At 45.6% G+C, this 22,617-nt stretch overlaps 1 protein-coding gene across 1 annotated transcript in view; it reads left to right on the top strand.

Annotated features, from left to right (window-relative positions):
• The first annotated feature begins 1,375 nt into the window (after positions 1 to 1,375).
• The window catches only part of LOC309564610 (neurotensin receptor type 1-like), a 94,720-nt gene continuing 73,478 nt past the window's right edge, over positions 1,376 to 22,617 (top strand). Inside the window, exon 1 of the mRNA XM_082269266.1 lies at positions 1,376 to 1,602. The gene's annotated coding sequence lies outside the window, so the exon portion shown is untranslated. The remainder of the gene's footprint in view (positions 1,603 to 22,617) is intronic.

Genomic DNA, 22,617 nt, shown 5'->3' on the forward strand with positions numbered 1-22,617 from the left:
ACCCCAGCTGATCTTTTGATCAGCTGGCGTGACGTCAACACTGCAAATGCGCAGATCAACAGAGGCATTTTCCGATGATCTGCAAAGAACATAGGGAGAATCTGATTGTCAGATTCTGCCTCGCTCTCTCTGCGCATGCGCGAGACTAGGGTGGCCGAACGCGTCCTGCAACACAGCCAAATCTGCCCAACAGCAATAATATTCTGCCTGTTCTGTCGCTCAAGTCCGCCCCTGCGCAGAGAGAGCGAGGCAGAATCTGATAATTAGATTCTCCCTCCGCCCTTTGCAGATCATCAGATAATGCCTCCGACGATCTGCGCATGTGCAGTATGTAACGTCACTGCAGCTGATGTTTTGATCAACTGACGTGACGTCAACACTGCACATGTGTAGATCATCGGAGGCATTTTCCGACGATCTGCAAAGAACATAGGGAGAATCTAACTGTCAGATTCTGCCTCACTCTCTTTGCGCATGCGCGAGACTAGGGCGGCCGAACGTGTCCTGCAACACAGCCAAATCCGCTCAACAGTGTTAGTATTCTGCCTGTTCTGTCGCAGAGAGAGTGAGGCAGAATCTGACAATTAGATTCTCCCTCCGTTCTTTGCAGATCATCGGATAATGCCTCGGACGATCTGCGCATGCGCAGTGTTGACGTCACGCCAGCTGATCAATATCTCAACCAGAGTGATGTTACGTACTGCGCTAGTACAGATCGTCGGAGGCATTATCTAGTGGGACGCATTATTCGACAGAACACCGGCAAAGTTTACCACAACATTGCTCAGCACTGAGATATAAAGAAACATTGTATCATTTGGTTCTTTTAGATCAAAGGAATGAATTTCGATCTGCAAATGTAACTATGTAATACTATACGCCGTCCCGAGGGGAATGTTGGTGGTAAGGCCCCAGGGGGCCCAGGCCTAAAGCTGTGTAAGGGTCCCCAATATTTCTGATGGCTGCCCTGTTCTTTACCATTCTTCTAACACTTTGTGTATCAGTACTGCTTGAACTGAGAAGAAGGGGACACCCTGAATGCTCGTCCTGAAAAAGTATCCCGGACAACACCCCAATTTTGGTGGGTACAGATAATATATTGTTTTCTAGCATAATAAAGATTTTTTTTTTTAATAAAAGTCATTTTAAATTTCTTTTTCATGATGGATTTATTCTGAAAAAAAAAATAAAAATAGCTTACAATGTATCAAAAAGCCTTTCTTGTTCCCATTAGTCCCCATGCTCACATCAAACAGATCGGATACCCGTAGCACACAGGCACAGCGAACGGAAGCATGCAGAATTATTGAAAAGCGTTGTGATGTCACACTGGAGCAGATGTCGTATGATTCATTCATCCCCTTCGCTCAGTCCTCGCTCAGTTCTCTGTCTATCCTCTCAGCAAACGAGCAGCGCAGGTAAGGAGGAGATGTACACAAGCGATAGCGGAGCTTTCCGAGGATTTCTCGCAGGAAAACCCAGCAGCCTCCCTATCCCAGCATCATGTAGTACGAGCGTTTCTACTGAACGCAACAGCTGAGCAGGGGAGAGGAGAACTGTCATTGCTGAGCTTCAACGCCCCCTTCCATTCTACAGATACAAGTAAGTAACAATATTTTATTATTTGATATTATTTCATTGTTTAATGCTATTTTATATAATACTGTATACACAATGTACATGTCAATGGGGTAGAATGTCATAGAAAACACATGGGGGGGATTACTAAAACTGGAGAGTGCAAAATCTGGTGCAGCTCTGTATAGTAACCAATCAGCTTCTGACTTCAGATTGTTCAATTAACCACTTTACCACCGGAGGATTTTGCTGTCTTACGTCCAGGCCACTTTTTGCGATTCGGCACTGTGCGGATTTAACTGACAATTGCGCGGTTGTGCGATGCCATACCCAAACGAAATTTACGTCCTTTTTCTCCCACAAACAGAGCTTTCTTTTGGTGGTATTTGATCACCTGTGCAATTTTTACTTTTTGCGCTATAAACAAAAAAAGAGCGACAATTTTGAAAAAATAATATTTTTCACATTTTTTTATATGAAATTCCCCCCCAAAAAAATGTAAAAATCAATTTTTTTTTAAATTTTTGGCCAATTTGTTTTCTGCTACCTATGTTTGGTAAAAAAAATCACAATAAGCGTATTTTGATTGGTTTGCGCAAAAGTTATTGCGTTTACTAACTAAGGGAAAGATTTCTGTCATTTTTGGTGTTTTTTTTTTTAACGATCTGCGATTTTTTTTTTTTTGCGGGACTGCGACATTGCGGCGGACAGATCGGACCCTTGACTGACATTTTTGACACTTTTGGGGATACCAGTGACATTTCTACAGTATTCAGTGCTATATATATATATATGCACTGTTACTGTAAAAATGACACTGGCAGGGAAGGGGTTAATTTTATTGGAGAGGGAGGGGTTAATGTATGCCTGGTGCTTACTAACGTGTGTGGGGGGAGGTGACTGAGTGACACAGGGACAGAGCGCATGTTCAGCTATGCCTAACCCTGCAATCTGTCACTTAGGAGATCCGCCCGCTCTGTTTACACAAGCGGGCGGATCTCCAAACTCGATTCCCCGACGATCGGGGAAGAGCAGCGGCGATCGCCGCCCCTCCTCCCCTGGCCCGACTCCCGATGTGACTGAAAACAGCGGGAGCGAGCCGCCAGCGGCGCGCGAGCGCCGTCCACAAGGGGAGGAGTCCAGCGACGTAGGTCTACGTCGCTGGACGGAATCGAGCCACTTTGCCGCAGTACAGTCCCAGTGACTGGTCGGCAAGTGGTTAAGCTTTGACAATAAAACCTGGCAGCTGATTGGTTCCTATGCAGAGCTGCACCAGATTTTGTATCCTCCAGTTTTAGTTAAATTAACCCCATTGTGTTGTTTTTTTTTTTTTTATGATTAGTATGAACTGGATACAGAATTATCTTTAGATTGCATATTAAAGGACCACCGGTGTTCATAGTTTGCTTAATGTGGATGCTAACAGGAAACAGATTAGTTCATCTTTCAAGGACTGAATGGGATTTACTGCCCCGGGGATCCCCACCAAACCAAAGAGTCCATTTCCATTTCTGTGTAACTGCAACTAAAAATTAATCCAAATTGAATAAAGTGATTTAAAGTGTGTTCATTGTGAGTGGCACCCCGTAGCCTTGTACAGAAGAACTATTCATGGGGCCCCATAAAGTCTGCCCAAGAAAATCCCCTTCCTCCGGTGTCTTCCCATACATTCCCTATGCACCTCCCATTAATCTGCACCCTCAGCATCCCCCATTACACCTCATTCTGCATTCATTGCATCTCCCAGTGCCCCAACACTTTGCAGATCCCCCACTGCTCCACATTCTGCATCCCCTGCACCCACCACTACCCCACATTCTGCACCCCCTGCACCCACCACTACCCCACATTCTGCACCCCCTGCACCCACCACTACCCCACATTCTGCACCCACTACCCCACATTCTGCATCACCCGCTACTCTACTTTCTGCACTCCTGGCATCCTATATTATTCTCTCTGTATCCCCTTTACACATCACTCTGAATCCTTGCATCCCTCACTACTCTCAATACCTCCATTACACCTGAACTCTTCATCCCCTACATCTCCCGCTACCCTACAGTCTGTATGCCCCACTACCCAAACACTCTACACTTCCTGCATTCTCCCCCCCTACACCCCAAATTCTGAACACCCTGCATCCTTCTTCACTACCCCACATTCTGCACCCTTGCATCGTCTCCCACTACCCCACATTCTGCACTCCCTGCATCCCCTATTACCCCCCATTCTGCACTCCCTGTATCCCCTACTACCCCACATTCTGCACTCCCTACATCCCCTACTACCCCACATTCTGCACTCTCTGTATCCCCTACTACCCCCCATTCTGCACTCCCTGCATCCCCTACTACACCGTATTCTGCACTGCCTGCATCCCCTACTACCCCACATTTTGCACTCCCTGCATCCCCTACTACTTCAAATTCTGCACTCCCTGCATCCCCTACTACACCATATTCTGCACTTCCTGAATACCCTACTACCCCCTATTCTGCACTTCCTGCATCCCTACTACCCCACATTCTACACTCCCTGCATCACTTACTACCCCACATTCTGCACTCCCTGCATCCCCTACTACCCCACATTCTGCATTCCATGCATCCCCTATTACCCCACATTCAGCACTCAGTGCATCCCCTACTACCCCACATTCTGCACTCCCTTCATCCCCTACTACCCTACATTCTGCACTCCCTGCATCCCCTACTACCCCACATTCTGCACTCCCTGCATCCCCTTCTACACCACATTCTGCACTCCCTTCATCCCCTACTACCCTACATTCTGCACCCCCTGCATCCCCTACTACCCCACATTCTGCACTCCCTGCATCCCCTACTACACCACATTCTGCACTCCCTTCATCCCCTACTACCCTACATTCTGCACCCCCTGCATCCCCTACTACCCCACATTCTGCACTCCCTGCATCCCCTACTACACCACATTCTGCACTCCCTTCATCCCCTACTACCCCACATTCTGCACTCCCCTTATCCCCTACTACCCCACATTCTGCACTCCCTGCATCCCCTAGTACCACACATTCTGCACTCCCTGCACCCCCTACTACCCCACATTCTACACTCCCTGCATCCCCTAGTATCACACATTCTGCACTCCCTGCATCCCCTAGTACCCCACATTCTGCACTCCCAGAATCCCCTACTACCCCACATTCTGCACGTCCGGCATCCCCTGCTAACCCACATTCTGCACTCCCTGCATCCCCTACTACCCCACATTCTGCACTCCCTGCATCCCCTATTACCCCACATTCTGAACTCCGTGCATCCCCTATTACCCCACATTCTGAACTCCCTGCATCCCCTAGTACCACACATTCTGCACTCCCTGCATCCCCTAGTACCCCCCATTCTGCACTCCCAGAATCCCCTACTACCCCACATTCTGCACGTCCGGCATCCCCTGCTAACCCACATTCTGCACTCCCTGCATCCCCTACTACCCCACATGCTGCACTCCCTGCATCCCCTACGACCCCCCATTCTGCACTCCCGGCATCCCCTAGTACCCCACATTCTGCACTCCCGGCATCCCCTATTACCCCACATTCTGAACTCCCTGCATCCCCTAGTACCACACATTCTGCACTCCCTGCATCTCCTACTACCCCACATTCTGCACTCCCTGCATCCCCTACTACCCCCCATTCTGCACTCCCTGTATCCCCTACTACCCCACATTCTGAACTCCCTGCATCCTCTACTACCCCACATTCTGCACTCCCTGCATCCCCTACTACCCCACATTCTGCACTCCCAGCATCCCCTACTACCCCACATTCTGCACTCCCTGCATCCCCTACTACCCCACATTCTGCACTCCCTGCAACCCCTACTACCCCAAATTCTGAACTCCATGTATCCCCTACTACCCCCCATTCTGCACTCCGTGCATCCCCTACTATCCCACAATCTGCACTCCCTGCATCCCCTACTACCCCCCATTCTGCACCCACTACATCTCCCAACACCTCACATCCTCTGCACTCTGTGCATCCCCCACTACCCAATCTGTCTGAACCCCCTATATCCCCTACTGCCCCACATTCTGCACCCTCTGTATTCTCCCCCACTACCCCAAATTTTTAACCTCGTGCATCCCACACTATCCCACATTCTGCACCCCTTGCATCCTCCTGCACTACCCCACATTTTGAAGAAGAAGCCGGGTGGGCTGGTGAAGAAGCAGCCGGGTGGACTGGTGAAGAAGCAGCCGGGGGGGGGGGGGGCTGGTGAAGAAGCAGCAGGGTGGGCTAGCGAAGATGCAGCCGGGTGGGCTGGTGAAGAAGCAGCAAGGTGGACTGGTGAAGAAGCAGCCGGGGGGGGGGGGGGGCTGGTGAAGAAGCAGCCGGGTGGGCTGGTAAAGGATCAGCTGGGTGGGCTTGTGAAGAAGCAGCCAGGTGGGTTGGTTAAGAAGCAGCTTTTCCTTGTGTCTGGAGAAAGTGTGGCAAATGCTTGTTGTCTGGCTGTGCAGGATTGGGGAACCCAGTCATCTGAAACCCCTGCAGGGGTAGTGATACGTATAGAAGAATCATTCCACATACACTATATTACCAAAAGTATTGGGACGCCTGCCTTTACACACACATGAACTTTAATGGCATCCCAGTCTTAGTCTTTAAGGTTCAATATTGAGTTGGCCCACCCTTTGCAGCTATAACAGCTTCAACTCTTCTGGGAAGGCTGTCCACAAGGTTTAGGAGTGTGTCTATGGGAATGTTTAACCATTCTTCCAGAAGGGCATTTGTGAGGTCAGGCACAGATGTTGGATGAGAAGGCCTTGCTCGCAGTCTCCGCTCTAATTCATCCTAAAGGTGTTCCATCAGGTTGAGGTCAGGACACTGTGCAGGCCAGTTCAGTTCCTTCACCCCAAACTCGCTCATCCATGTCTATATGGACCTTGCTTTGTGCACTGGTGAGCAGTCATGTTGGAACAGGAAGGGGCCATCCCCAAACTGTTCCCACAAAATTGGGAACATGAAATTGTCCAAAATGTCTTGGTATGCTGACCCCTTAAGAGTTCCCTTCACTGGAACTAAGGGGCCAAGCCCAACCCCTGAAAAACAACCCCTCACCATAATCCCCCCTCCACCAAATGATTTAGACCAGTGCAGAAAGCAAGGTCCATAAAGACATGGATGAGCGAGTTTTGGGTGGAGGCTGTCAGCAGATCGGCCTCTGCAAACTCAGCAGTGCCTAAAATTGCCTAAACATGGAGAGCAACTGAGCATGTGCAGATTTTAAACAGTATAGGTACTTATTTTTAATGTTTTACATAACTATACCTGCAGAAGGGACCGGCCTAAAGTCTTCTAAGAGTTCCCTTCACTGGAACTAAGGGGCCAAGCCCAACCCCTGAAGAACACCCCACACCATAATCCCCCCTCCACCAAATGATTTGGACCAGTGCACAAAGCAAGGTCCATAAAGACATGGATGAGCGAGTTTGGGGTGAAGGAACTTGACTGGCCTGCACAGAGTCCTGACCTCAACCCGATAGAACACCTTTGGGATGAATTAAAGCAGAGACAGTGAGCCAGGCCTTCTCATCCAATATCAGTGCCTGACCTCACAAATGCCCTTCTGGAAGAATGGTCAAACATTCCCATAGACACTCCTAAACCTTGTGGACGGCCTTCCCAGAAGAGTTGAAGCTGTTATAGCTGCAAAGGGTGGGCCAACTCAATATTGAACCCCTCCGGACTAAGACTGGGATGCCATTAAAGTTCATGTGCGTGTAAAGGCAGGCGTCCCAATACTTTTGACAATATAGTGTATATCATGTATATTCTCTTCTCATATGATGCCCCCCCCCCCCATAATATTTTCTCTTTTCTTTCTTTTACTTTCTGTACTTTCATCTCCTCTCCAAATTTCCTCGTTCTTTTGAATTTGTTCCATTTTTCCCAGATGGTGTTAAACCTCTCAATTTGATTTTCTTCACAGCTACTCAAATACTCCATTTCATATATACAGTATATTCAATTCTTCTAAAACCACTCTTCTATCGTACGGCTTTCTGACTCTCGCCATTTTTTTTGGTATTACCGCCTTCGCTGCATTTATCAAATAGGGCACTACCGTATTCCTGTATTGTCCTATTGAACAGTTTGCATTATGAAATAGACATACCCATGGATCGTCTATGATTTCTATGTCTGTGATCTCTTCTATATACTGCCGTACTTTCTGCCAGTATCTTTGGACGCTCCCACCATATATGCGTCATTGCGCCTTTCAGATCACACCCCCCTCCAGCACAATGGAGATTTTTCCAGGTTGTTATTCGTGTGCTTTCACAGACGTTATACAGTATCTCACGAAAGTAAGTACACCCCTCACATTTTTGTAAATATTTTATTCTATCTTTTCATGTGACAACACTGAAGAAATGACACTTTGCTACAATGTAAAGTAGTGAGTGTACAGCTTGTATAACAGTGTAAATTTGCTGTCCCCTCAAAATAACTCAACACGCAGCCATTAATGTCTAAACCGCTGGCAACAAAAGTGAGTACACCCTTTAAGTCAAAATTGGGCCCAAAGTGTCAATATTTTGTGTGGCCACCATTATTTTCCAGCACTGCCTTAGCCCTCTTGGGCATGGAGTTAACCAGAGCTTCACAGGTTGCCACTGGAATCCTCTTCCACTCCTCCATGACGACATCACGGAGCTGGTGGATGTTGGAGACCTTGCACTCCTCCACCTTCCATTTGACGATGCCCCGCAGATGCCTAATAGGGTTTAGGTCTGGAGACATGCTTGGCCAGTCCATCACCTTTACCCTCAGCTTCTTTAGAAAGGCAGTGGTCGTCTTGGAGGTGTGTTTGGGGTCGTTATCATGTTGGAATACTGCCCTGCGGCCCAGTCTCTGAAGGGAGGGGATCATGCTCTGCTTCAGTATGTCACAGTACATGTTGGCATTCATGGTTCCCTCAATGAACTGTAGCTCCCCAGTGCCGGCAGCACTCATGCAGCTCCAGACCATGACACTCCCACCACCATGCTTGACTGTAGGCAAGATACACTTGTCTTTGTAATCCTCACCTGGTTGCCACCACACACGCTTGATACTATCTGAACCAAATAAGTTTATCTTGGTCTCATCAGACCACAGGAGATAGTTCCAGTAATCCATGTCCTTAGTCTGCTTGTCTTCAGCAAACTGTTTGCGGGCTTTCTTGCTCATCATCTTTAGAAGAGGCTTCCTTCTGGGATGACAGCCATGCCGACCGATTTGATGCAGTGTGCGGCATATGGTCTGAGCACTGACAGGCTGACCCTCCACCCCTTCAACCTCTGCAGCAATGCTGGCAGCACTCATACGTCTATTTCCCAAAGACAACCTCTGGATATGACGCTGAGCAGGTGCGCTCAACTCTTTTGGTCAACCATGATCTACCGCCGAATTATGGACAGCTCTCAAAACTTTACTCAATTGTTGTTCCTCCAACTGTGATCCCAGATCTTTTTCCCATCTTGTGGACAGCCTTCCCAGAAGAGTTGAAGCTGTTATAGCTGCAAAGGGTGGACCAACTCAATATTGACCCCTACAGACTGGGATGCCATCAAAGTTGATGTGTGTGTAAAGGCAGGCGTCCCAATAAAGTGTATACAGGGGCTGACTGGCAACTTTCGGCCCAGGGGCAAGAACAACCAGAGGCCCATGATGCAGCGACTCTGCCCTCCTCCTACTCTCCCTCTTCCTGGCCTCCTCCTGACCCCCATTCCAGGCTGAAGCTCCACTCCAGATACTCGCTACTCTCTGGCCGAACTTGGGGCTGGCCAGGGGAGGAGAGTCTCTAGAGGGGCATGAAACCGGCCTCTGCTCAGACACAGTTTACACCATCCATGCTGGGGGGGAGGCCACACTCTGTACTTGTCTTCATCCCGCACTCAGTAGCTCAACGGTGGCAAATGTTTAGAACCAAGAACTATTTTGGCATGTCTGTGGCAGAAGCGGTGCTGCCTTTTTACAGGGCATCAGAGCGGCCCGGGGGGGGGGGGGGGGCTCTGGCCCAGTCCTCCCCTGAGTGTATATGAAACTAGCAAAGCCAAGCACATATTGCTGATACAAGCAAAGTGTCTCTATATGTGATTTCTGAAGATACAAGTCTTTGGGGTTGGAGAGAATTATTCCAATAGTGTAAAGTCTCGCTACATTACAATATTACAAATGTTGGGTAAATTGCAGTTTCCTGCTCGGTAAAACAATCTGCTCACATATTAATGTGAGAACACAGAGGAAGAGGTTGGGGTCAATTGTCTTTGCATTTTCAATGAAATTGCCTTCAAGCTGATTTAACTTCAAGTGTTTGCATTACAAGTGATGGCGAGAAGGGGCTGGAGCTAGCAAAGAGCCTTCCAACCGATTCAACAACAGTAAAGTCTTCTTAAAACAAAAAGTATTTACGTATTTTATTCCATTACATATCCCAAAATTACGAGGATTATTCCTCATGTTGGGATTGTATAGTATCCCATCACTTAGCACCTAGGTGCTGGTGGCCATCGTCCCCAATATATAGACAAGAAAATGCCCCCCCAATGGAGTTGGGCCTGTATAGGCGACCGTGCGCCCAAAGACCAGATACATATTGAGAACCATCAGGGTATAGTGCAAATATAGCCTAATATTATATAGCCATACGTTATACTGTATATTTTATAGCAATACATTAAATATTATATAGGCAATAATCCAGCTGTTTGAAGTTTTTTGATAGCTGTGCAGCAGAGATGGGGCCTCTTTGTTTCTATTGGCCGGTGGTGTCTCGCTTTTTGCACATTATCCCCGATAGCTGGCACTATTGCAGCATTGCCAGTTCCATCCTCTCTGGTTTGATTGGCTGCGAGGCTGCGGCGCTCCCTACCCTGCCTTGCTGTTCCCGCCCACGTATCCTAGTCATCGTGTAGGCAGGTGCAGTTAGCCTTCCCACCTGTTGGTGGCCTAGTGCCATTATTGAATGCGAAGGGAATTGGTCCCTTAGAAATTCCATCCAGTGCCTTAAGAGAGGAAGGTAGTCTGAATAGACACCAAACTCTCGAGAGATTTTGGTGGCCATCTTGGAAGAGAGAACCTTTCAAATAAGAAACCGCATGTAATTTTGGCGTGCTTCTGGTGGACGAGTGGTAGAGAGAGAGGAACCCGCACAGGGTCAGGTTCTAGGCAGAGACGGGATAGCTCGGGAAAGGCTGCTTCTTCCTTTCAAACACTCCAGTAAATGGTTGCAGTGCAGACTGCAGAAACGTCTTCTGCCTTTTCAAATAATGGACTCTATCCTCCGGTAACATGTACTGCAAGCACTGAGATTTTATATTATTTGGATTGCTTATATTGGCACTGAAGAACAGTTTATCTGTTGCTGCAACCAAACCGTGCAAGAATTATACGGAAGACATCAGGACTTGCCTACAACTGGATTCTCCCCCTGCCTGGAATACAGACTACTCTTTCAGATGTTTCTGGATTACGCTACTCTGCTGCCTGCTCTGACCTTGGAATGTTTCTTGATAATTCTATGTCTGCTGCCTCCTCTGACCTTGGACTGTTTCTTAATAAAGCTATGTCTGCTGCCTGCACTGACCTTAGACTGCTTCTTGATATTGCTATGCCTGATGCTTGCACTGATCTTGGACTGTTTCTTGATAACGCTATGTCTGCTGCCTGCACTGACTTTGGACTGTTTCTTGATAATGCTATGTCTGCTGCCTGCACTGTCCTTGCACTCTTTTTGATAACACTATGTTTGATGCTTGCACTGACCTTGGACTGTTTCTTTAGAACGCTATGTCTGCTGCCTGCACTGACCCTGGACAATTTCATGAAAACGCTATGTCTGCTGCCTGCACTGACCTTGGACTGTTTATTGATAGTGTTATGTCTGCTGCCTGCACTGACCTTGGACTGTTTCTTTATAATGCTTTGTCTGCTGCATGCACTGACTTTGGACTGTTTCTTGATAATGCTATGTCTGCTGCCTGCACTATCCTTGGACTGTTTTGATAACACTATGTCTGCTGCCTGCACTGACCTTGGACTGTTTCTTGATGACGCTTTGTCTGCTGCCTGCACTGACCTTGGATTGTATCATGATAACGCTATGTTTGCTGCCTGCTCTGACTTTGGACTGTTTCTTGATAATGCAGTCTGCTGCCTGCTTTGACGTTGGAATGTTTCTTGATAATGCTGTCTGCTGCCTGCTTTGACGTTGGACAGTTTCTTGATAAAGCAATGTCTGCTGTCTGCTGTGACCTTGGGCTGCTTCTTGAGAACGCTATGTTTGCGGCCTGCTTTGACCTTGGACTGTTTCTTGATAATTCTGTCTGCTGCCTGCTCTGACTTTGGACTGTTTCTTGCTAATGCTATGTCTGCTGTCTGCTGTGACCAGGGGCTGTTTCTTGATAACGCTATGTCTGATGCCTGCTCTGACCTTTACTGTTTCTTGATAATGATATGTCTGCTGCCTGCCCTGACCTTGGATTGTTTATGGAGGATGCTAGCCAACTACCACCTGCCCCGACTCTCCTGCTTTACTACAATACAAGCCAGATACTCTTAAAGATCACAGGTACTCTTTTCTTTTACCCCTGTCCAGTTTCTTGCACCACTATACCAGAAAGTATGGTATTGTGTGCCAAAACCTTGGGGGCAACCAAGCACTGGCAGACCTGTTTGTCATAAGGAAATGGGGGCTGCTAAGAGTGAAGGAACACTCGCTAGCATTGAGACAAGCATCACATTTCGGCCATCATCAGTGCAGTGTATGGAAGCCACATGAAGCCCGCTACTAGACTTTATCTAGCCTGCCTAGTACAGAGACACAGGTCTACGTCTACCCCAGCACCTCCCCAATGCCCCACCCCTGCACTATGTTGTTGGTTGCTAGGACTGCCAGCATCATAGCAACCAATGAAGTGCTTGCCCCAGCATTTACAGGAGGAAGGAACTTCTTTAGTCCAGACCTGCTCAGCCTCCTGGCTCTACACTGTCCTGTAAGCCCAATTACACAGGTAAGGGGGGGGAGGGGACTCTGATGGGGAAACTGATGTAATTGGAAGGTTCTGATGGGGACTCTAATGTAAGAAAGGAACTCTAATGGGGCATTGGTGTGAAGGGGGGCTCTGATGGGTACACTCATATAAAGGGGAACTCTGTTAGGGACGCTGATGTAACTGGGGACAATGATGTGGATATTGATGTACGGGGGGGGCTCTCGTGGGGATGCTGATGTAAGGCGGAAATCTGATGTAAGGAGTGACTCTGGTGGAGACATTGATGCACGGGGGGGGGGGGGGGGGGGGCTCTGATTAGGACATTGATATAAAGGGAGAATCTAATGGAGTTTATAATGTAAGGTGGGCTCTGATGGGGTTCCCAATGTAAGGGGGGACTTTAATCTATGGGAGGACTCTGTATGGGCACTGATGTAAGTGGGAATCTAATTGGTACTCTGCTATCAATGGAGACATTGATGTAAGGGGAAACTCTGATGGAGACATTGATATAAGGGAGACATCTGATGGGGATACTGCTATAAGGGGGGACTGTAATGTAAGAGGGAACTTCTCCGAGCCGACGTACGGGGACAGGGACAGGGACAGGTAAGTCGATTAGCGGGAAGTGGTTAAAGAGGACCTGTCCTGCTTATTTCTATTACAAGGGATGTTTACATTTCTTGTAATAGAAAAAAAGTGATAAAAAAAAAAAAAATTATAAAAGGACAGTGTAAAAATAAATAAGAAAAAAAAAAATTTAAAGCACCGTCTCTCAGAGCTCGCGAGCAGAAGCGAACACATACGCAATTTAATCTTTCACATTATAGAAAAAAAAATAAATAATTGGGCTAACTTCACTTTTTTCTTATTTTTTATTAAGGCTGGAAGTAATAAAAAAAAATAAAAATATATATATATATATATATATATATATATATATATATATATATATTTTTTTTTTTAATCTTTTGCCTTTAAAGGTAAAAAAAAGAGATTTGGGGCCTTTTTGACCCCAGATCTCTCCATAACGAGGACATGTCCTCCTTATTTCTATTAGCAGCGATGTTTACATTCCTTGTAATAGGAATAAAAGTGATCATAGAAAAAAAGTGGACAGTTTAAAAATAAAATATATAATAAATAATATAAAATAATATAATAAATAAAAAAAAAATGCAAAGCGCTCACATTACTTGTGTGCAGAAGCGAACGTATGTGAGGTATGGCCGCAAATGTTAGAGGGAGAGCAATAATTTAGAAGCATGACATGTTAGGTATCAATTTACTCGGCGTAATCTTTCACATTATAGAAAAAAAAAAATGGGCTAACTTTAATTTAAATTTTTTTATTTTTTCCCAAAAAATTATGTTTGAAAGACCACTGCGCAAATATGTTGTTCTGCAAGGATCTCCATTTTAATCTCTAGGGTCTCTGCTAAAGAAAAATATATAAATAATGTTTGGGGGTTAGAATTACTTTCTAAATAATTTTCTAGCAAAAAATACTGATTTTACATTGTAAACAACAAGTGTCAGAAATAGGCCTGGTCATTAAGTGGTTGACTTGGCAAGTCACGTTTGGCAGGGGGTTGCCACTTGCCAAACTTGCCCATTGAAGTCAATGGGACTGCCCAGTAACTGCATGCCAGTTGCTTGCAATTGCGGCATGGTACTGCAATGCAAAATCCTCTTTGGGATTAAAAAAAAAAAAAAAAAACACTTGCAAACTGCCACTTGTCCGCCTCTGAGAGGTAAACTCGCCACCCATGTAAATGAGGCCCAATGTCAATATTCTTCCCAATGAATGTTAAAGGGAATTCATAGTCTATTTAATTATTTTTTAGATGTACTGTATATGTAAAAGAAATGAGTTTAATGTTAATAAACCTATCAGCCTATATTAATCCTTTATAAAGTACGCTGTTTCCAGATATAGTTCATTATTTACACATGGGGACAGCCATAGGTGCTTATTATATACACATCATCCGCTTCCTGTTGTGCTGTGCTGCATAATGGTTGTGCCTAACTGCCACTTTTCACAGCGCCAGTCTATGACTCATTTAAAACAATGAACTCCCTGTGCGGCTAATGGTTTTAAACAATTTGATGATTAGAGTAATTGTAATAGCTAATCTACACACCTGAACATTTAATAAAAAAAAAAAAAAGAAAGAGAAAGAGAAAGCCTGTATAATACCAAGTTCATAAATATCTAAAACTGAAGATTAGGTACCGTATATACTCGAGTATAAGCCCAGTTTTTCAGCACATTTTGTTGTGCTGAAATCGTCCCCCTCGGCTTATACTCGCCCAACGTGCTCCTGAGGCGCCTTAGATTTAAAAATGGCGCCGCCTGGCGCCAACACGTCACCGCGCATGCGCCGCTGCCGCTCGGGAAAGGCCGTACACATTTGTCTAGTCCCGGGAATAGCCGAACGTATACAAGCTTTCCCGAGCGGCGGCGGCGCATGCACGGTGATGTGTTGGCACCAGGCGGCGCCATTTTTAAATCTAAGGCGCCTCAGGAACAGGTAAATGAGACTCCTCCACAGCCGCACTACCTGACATTATGCAGGGCTGCCGGCATACTATTAGAGATGCAGTGCTGCGGGCATGATACACCTGTACCATGCCCGCAGCACTGCATCTCCTGTACCATGCCCGCAGCCCTGCATTCTCCTGTACCATGCTCACAGCCCTGCATTCTCCTGTACCATGCCCGCAGCCCTGCATTCTCCTGTACCATGCTCACAGCCCTGCATTCTCCTGTACCATGCCCGCAGCCCTGCATTCTCCTGTATCATGCCCGCAGCCCTGCATTCTTCCGTACCATGCCCGCAGCCCTGCATTCTTCTGTACCATGCCCGCACCCCTGCATTCTCCTGTACAATTCCCACAGCTCTGCATTCTCCTGTACAATACCCGCAGCCCTGCATTCTCCTGTATCATGCCCGCAGCCCTGCATTCTTCCGTACCATGCCCGCAGCCCTGCATTCTTCTGTACCATGCCCGCACCCCTGCATTCTCCTGTACAATTCCCACAGCTCTGCATTCTCCTGTACAATACCCGTAGCCCTGCATTCTCCTTTACTATGTCCGCAGCCCTGCATTCTCCTGTACTATGCCCGCAGCCCTGCATTCTCCTTTACCATGCCCGCAGCCCTGCATTCTCCTGTACCATGCTCACAGCCCTGCATTCTCCTGTATCATGCCCGCAGCCCTGCATTCTTCTGTACCATGCCCGCAGACCTGCATTCTTCTGTACCATGCCCGCAGCCCTGCATTCTTCTGTACCATGCCCGCACCCCTGCATTCTCCTGTACAATTCCCACAGCTCTGCATTCTCCTGTACAATGCCCGTAGCCCTTCATTCTTCTGTACTATGCCCGCAGCCCTGCATTCTCCTGTATCATGTCCGCAGCCCTGCATTCTCCTGTACCATGCCCGCAGCCCTGCATTCTTCTGTACCATGCCCGCACCCCTGCATTCTCCTGTACAATTCCCACAGCTCTGTATTCTCCTGTACAATGCCCGTAGCCCTGCATTCTCCTGTACTATGCCCGCACCCCTGCATTCTCCTGTACCATGCCCGCAGCCCTGCATTCTCCTGTACCATGCCCACCGCCCTGCATTCTCCTGTACCATGCCCGCAGCCCTGCATTCTCCTGTACCATGCCCACAGCCCTGTATTCTCCTGTACCATGCCCACAGCCCTGCATTCTCCTGTACCATGCCTGCAGCCCTGCATTCTCCTGTACTATGCCCGCAGCCCTGCATTCTCCTGTACTATGCCCGCAGCCCTGCATTCTCCTGTACCATGCCCGCAGCCCTGCATTCTCCTGTACCATGCCTGCAGCCCCTGTTTTGGGTCTCGTGGTGGTCCAGTTGGGTCCAGTAGCTGCTGCATTTCCCACCTTAGGCTTAAGGCCCTGGCTCCCAGGCTTGGCGTGCTTTTGGCAAGTTGGTAGAGGTGGGGTGTCAGCGCCCAATTGGGTGCTACCCCAGTGATGGAGGACACCATAGAGGAACTGTGTTGCCCTTGAGCAGAGAGCTGGTGACTGACAGTCTCCACTCAGAGCGGACCCGATAACGGAGTTATCAGCGGTTTTTGATCGCTCAGTTCTCAGGGTATAGCCGGCAGGGGACAGCAGAGGTGCAAGTAGAACCTTTAGCGCCCTGGTTCAAGAAACCATGAAAGGCCCCCCCTCTCTGGTCCTTTTCTCTGGTCCCATGGCCCTTCCCTCTGAGCCTGGGGTCCGTCCCACTGATCTCGGGGGCCCTTTATTTTATTTATTTATTTTTTACAAATTTTGTAAAGTGAACAATTGGTTATTTTTACTTATTTTTAGATTAAAAAAATATAGATTTTATTTATTTTTTTAAGGATTCTTTCTCTTGTAGCCATGTAAACAGAATACCTTGGGATCAAAATGTAATGTATGTAACTATTTAAAAATGATCTAAGCCTAAACTTTGGCTTTAATTATTTATGAACTTGGCATTTTACAAGCTACCTCTTTTTTTTGTATTAAATGTTCAGGTGTGTAGATTAGCTATTACAATTACTCTAATCATTAAATTGTTTAAAACCATTAGCCGCACAGGGATTGCATTGTTTTTAAATGAGTCATAGACTGGTGCTGTGAAAAGTGGCAGTTAGGCACAACCATTGTGCAGCACAGCAAAGCAGGAAGCGGATGATGTGTATATAATGAGCATTTATGGCTGTCCCCATGTATATTTTAGTACGTAATTAAGTATATATAGAAACAACGTACTTTATATGAGAATAATATACATTAATAGGATTATTAACATCAAAATAATTTATTTTACATATACATCTAAAAAAATACCGCTGAATGTCATATGACGTCCTGGGCTTTCAGTGGGGATATCGGGATGACGGGTGCAGCTGCAGGCATCATTCAGATATCTTTTTTTTTTTTTCTGCCGGTGATTCTCTGCACCGTATAAACAATCATAGCGGCTATTCAGCCGCTTGATTGTTTTTACAGGCAGTGGGAGACGACGCTCCCTCTCCTCCCGCCTCCCTCTGGTGCTTGGAGAAGGAATCCGCCGCCGACTGAAGCTTAACATAGAGCTGACCAAGGACCAGATGGTCCCCGGTCATCTCTATGACTCTCAGAGGTCGGGCGTGACGTTATGACGTCACGCCCAGCTCCGGCAGTTGTAAACACTGCCGTGTGTTCGGCTGGAAAGCATGAGACTTTTTTTTTTTGTTTAGGCTTTTTCAGCCTGGAGGAGAGGTGTGGAGTCTTATTGACCCCAGATCTCTCCATAAAGAGGACCTGCATGCCCTATTCTTATTACAAGGGATGTTTAAATTCCTTGTAATAGGAATAAAAGTGGTCAAAAAGAGAAAAAAAATTAAAAGGAAAGTGTAAAAATTAAAATAATTTAAATAAATTAAATAAGAAAAAAAAAATGAAAGCGCCCTTGTCCTCTCCTGTTTGCATGCAGAAGCGAACGCATACGTAGATCGCGTCCACATACAGTATCTCACAAAAGTAAGTACACCCCTCACATTTTTGTAAATATTTTATTCTATCTTTTCATGTGACAACACTGAAGAAATGACACTTTGCTACAATGTAAAGTAGTGAGTGTACAGCTTGTATAACAGTGTAAATTTGCTGTCCCCTCAAAATAACTCAACACACAGCCATTAATGTCTAAACTGCTGGCAACAAAAGTGTGTACACCCCTAAGTGACAATGTCCAAATTGGGCCCAAAGTGCCAATATTTTGTGTGGCCACCATTATTTTCCAGCACTGCCTTAACCCTCTTGGGCATGGAGTTCACCAGAGCTTCACGGGTTGCCACTGGAGTCCTCTTCCCCTCCTCCATGATGGCATCACGGAGCTGGTGGATGTTAGAGACCTTGCGCTTCTCCGCCTTCCGCTTGAGGACGCCTCACAGATGCTCAATAGGGTTTAGGTCTGGAGACATGCTTGGCCAGTCCATCACCTTTACCCTCAGCTTCTTTAGCAAGGCAGGGCAGGGGTCTTCTTGGAGGTGTGTTTGGGGTCGATATCATGTTGGAATACTGCCCTGCAACCCAGTCTCTGAAGGGCAGTGATGGGAATAACGCTGTTCAAAGTAAACGGCGTTACTTTTGTCAGTAACTAGTAATCAAATTGATTACTCCCCCCCCCCCCCGCGCGGTGACGTAGTTCCCATTACTTATGCGGCGTTACTGCAATTACAATGGACCACAGTGACAGACTGACAGTGAGTGCATCTACAACTACCACCACCAGAGGGTAGTACAGTAACTCCTCTAACATTGGGAGTGATCATCTGCTGACGTCACCCTGCCGCTGTCTGCTCCTCACGGTACTGACTCCTCTCTCTGACTAAGGCCTGAGCAGCCCTGGTCTGGTGTTAAGTTCCAGGCTTCTGCTCTGCAGCCAGCCGCCAGCCAGCAGGTATCGACGGTCCGATACCACCACCACCACCGTCCACACCATGCAGCAGCCACTGCCAGCAATACCACTCTGCTCAGGAGGGACAGGAGTCAGACAGTCACAGGAGTCAGACCCCACCAGTGCCACACCACCAGCCACCACCACCACCAGCAGGTACCAAAAACAAATAAAAAAGAGAAAAATGCCCGGTGGGACTTTAAATGAGGAGGACTCAATAAGTCATTAAAAAGCAATGCGTCTGGTTTATTAACAAAACCGTAATGTGTAAAATTGTAGCTATATAAATAAATACATATCTGAGTAGTACACAATTACATAAGCATAATAATGCAAATTATCAATAAAACATGACATGGCAGTAACAGTATGCATATAAATACATCTTAAGCGTTGAACTCCACGCGTTTCATAGGTCGCATTGCCCACTCATCAGGAGTATGTGTTTAAGGGCATATCTGAAAATATAATAAATGTTGTTAGTCGACATGCAGAATGGATGACTACTAAAGCATGGATACTCAGTAAACGTGAAACCCAAGTGGGGAGACACAATACTCATATATAAAGTCATGTCATCTTGTTTGTAAACAGCGCTGCCACACGGCGGCAGACAATGTGTCCGATAAGGGAGCTGAAGGAGCAAGGACCCAAGAGAATGCTACACCAGACCAGGGATGAGGATGAATCTTAATGTGTAAAAAGTGTTTGGAATTCTCAAAATAACCAGTCTCTGAAATAAAATTGAATATATATATATATATATATATATACAGTGCCTTGCGAAAGTATTCGGCCCCCTTGAACTTTTCGACCTTTTGCCACATTTCAGGCTTCAAACATAAAGATATAAAACTGTAATTTTTTGTGAAGAATCAACAACAAGGGACACAATCATGAAGTGGAACTAAATTTATTGGATATTTCAAACTTTGTTAACAAATAAAAAACTGAAAAATTCGAGTGATCATGGGCCTCTTGGCTGCATCCCTGATCAGTCTTCTCCTTGTATGAGCTGAAAGTTTAGAGGGACGGCCAGGTCTTCCTAGATTTGCAGTGGTCTGATACTCCTTCCATTTCAATATTATCGCTTGCACAGTGCTCCTTGGGATGTTTAAAGCTTGGGAAATATTTTTGTATCCAAATCCGGCTTTAAACTTCTCCACAACAGTATCTCGGACCTGCCTGGTGTGTTCCTTGTTCTTCATGATGCTCTCTGCGCTTTAACCGGACCTCTGAGACTATCACAGTGCAGGTGCATTTATACGGAGACTTGATTACACACAGGTGGATTCTATTTATCATCATTAGTCATTTAGGTCAACATTGGATCATTCAGAGATCCTCACTGAACTTCTGGAGAGAGTTTGCTGCACTGAAAGTAAAGGGGGTGAATAATTTTGCACGCCCAATTTTTCAGTTTTTTATTGGTTAACAAAGTTTGAAATATCCAATAAATTTCGTTCCACTTCATCATTGTGTCCCACTTGTTGTTGATTCTTCACAAAAAATTAGTTTTATATCTTTATGTTTGAAGCCTGAAATGTGGCAAAAGGTCGCAAAGTTCAAGGGGGCCGAATACTTTCGCAAGGCACTGTATATGTGTAAGTGTAAATAAGTATGCAATTATATTATCCTAGATGATAGCTGGCAAATAACAGGTTTAAATATATAGTCAGCATATAGAGACATAGATATGGGTCAGAAGATGGAAACACGTTAAGGAGTGTGGACAGGGCAGGAAAAAAAAAAATAGAAGAGGTGCTAAGAGGAGGGGTGTGTAATCATGAACCTCCATAGAAGGAGTGGAGAGAGATAGTGACAGCTCTTTGGATCTCAAATTGAGAGTTGACAGCAACAGATTCCAAATGCAAATAGCACACTTGAAATTAACTCTGGACCTTTTATCTGCTCCTTGTAAATGGGATAATGAGGGAATAACACACACCTGGCCATGGAACAATTGAGCAGCCAATTGTCGCATTACTTTTGGTCCCCTAAAAACTGGGCGGCAAAGACAAACATTTGTAATTCCTACACCTGATTTGGATGTAAATACCCTCAAATTAAAGCTGAAAGTCTGCAGTTAAAGCACATCTTGTTTGTTTCATTTCAAATCCATTGTGGTGGTGTATAGAGCCAAAAAGATTAGAATTGTGTCCATGTCCCAATATTTATGGACCTGACTGTATGTCCTGTTCCAAAACAAAAAAATACCACTCAGTCAGGTCAGGTGTGTGTTGAGTTATTTTGAGGGGACAGTAAATTTACACTGTTATACAAGCTGTACACTCACTACTTTACATTGTAGCAAAGTGTCATTTCTTCAGTGTTGTCACATGAAAAGATAGAATAATATATTTACAAAAATGTGAGGGGTGTACTTACTTTTTATGAGATACTGTAAGTATCTCACCAAAAATGACATTTGTGTTGCAGGGGATGCCCAAAAACGGACTTGTATCTTAGTGCGCTCTGTATACCACCTGTGTACAGAGTGCCTCCAGGTGGTCATATCGCATTTATTAGAAAATTACAACGGCTGCAGATTGAAAAGGAAAGAGAATTTTTAATAACATTCAATTACAATATGATTTGTGTAGTGTTTATATTTGCTAGATTAATTGCTCTCTATGTATAGATAAGATCGGCTTCATGTCACATTTCAGGTATAATATGAAGTAGATACATCCTGTCTATTAGCTCTTGGCGTAGTGATAATAAACTCATTATACTGAAGCCGGCAGTGATTAATGTCTACAGTAAGTACTCTACTCACCCCGCTCATCCGCCCATGGATTTTCTGCACAACGAGCGTCCTATTGATCGGTTTTCCTATAAAGTTGAACACTGAAGAAACAATCCCCAGAGATGAGTGATGGATGAGCGAGCACCCTGCCGGCTTTCTGACTGTCTCATTTCACCGTCACTTTCCTCCTCTCTACTAACAACAAAGTCTCAGAAATTCAACTCCACTAATGAGCTCCACGCTTTATTCCTTTATTGATAATCTGATAATATGTTTTGACTTGTGTAGAGGCCGGAGGCACAAGGAGAAGTCGTCCTTTTATTCAGAACTATCATAGCGGAATAATATTAGAGATTCAATTATTGATGTGAATGCAATGTGTGTGTGCAATGGGAATGCTGATGTATATATAGAGTGCAATACCAGGGCTGTACTCAATGTCATCCAAAATGTCTGCATTACTTTCCTATTACCTTACACAGATCATTCAAACTTCACATGTTAGTAGAGTGACTCTATCACTAGGATAATTATTATTTCTTCTTCTTTCTTCTTCTTTCTTCTTCTTTCTTCTTACTTCCTCTTTACTTCTTTCTTCTTCTTTCTTCTTTTCTTCTTCTTTCTTTGTCCTTTCTTCTTATTTTCTTCTTATTTTCTTCTTCTTCTTTCGCCCTTTTTCTTCTTTCAACTTCTTCTGTCATCTTTCTTCTTCTTTTGCCCTTTTTCTTTTTTCTTTGTCCTCTTTCTTCTTCCTTCTTCTACTTTCTTTCTATTTCTTCTTTCTTTTTTCTTCTTCTTCCATT

Source organism: Pelophylax lessonae, assembly GCF_965119305.1.
Source record: "Pelophylax lessonae genome assembly, chromosome: 9".
In the NCBI taxonomy this organism is placed as follows: Eukaryota; Metazoa; Chordata; class Amphibia; order Anura; family Ranidae; genus Pelophylax; species Pelophylax lessonae.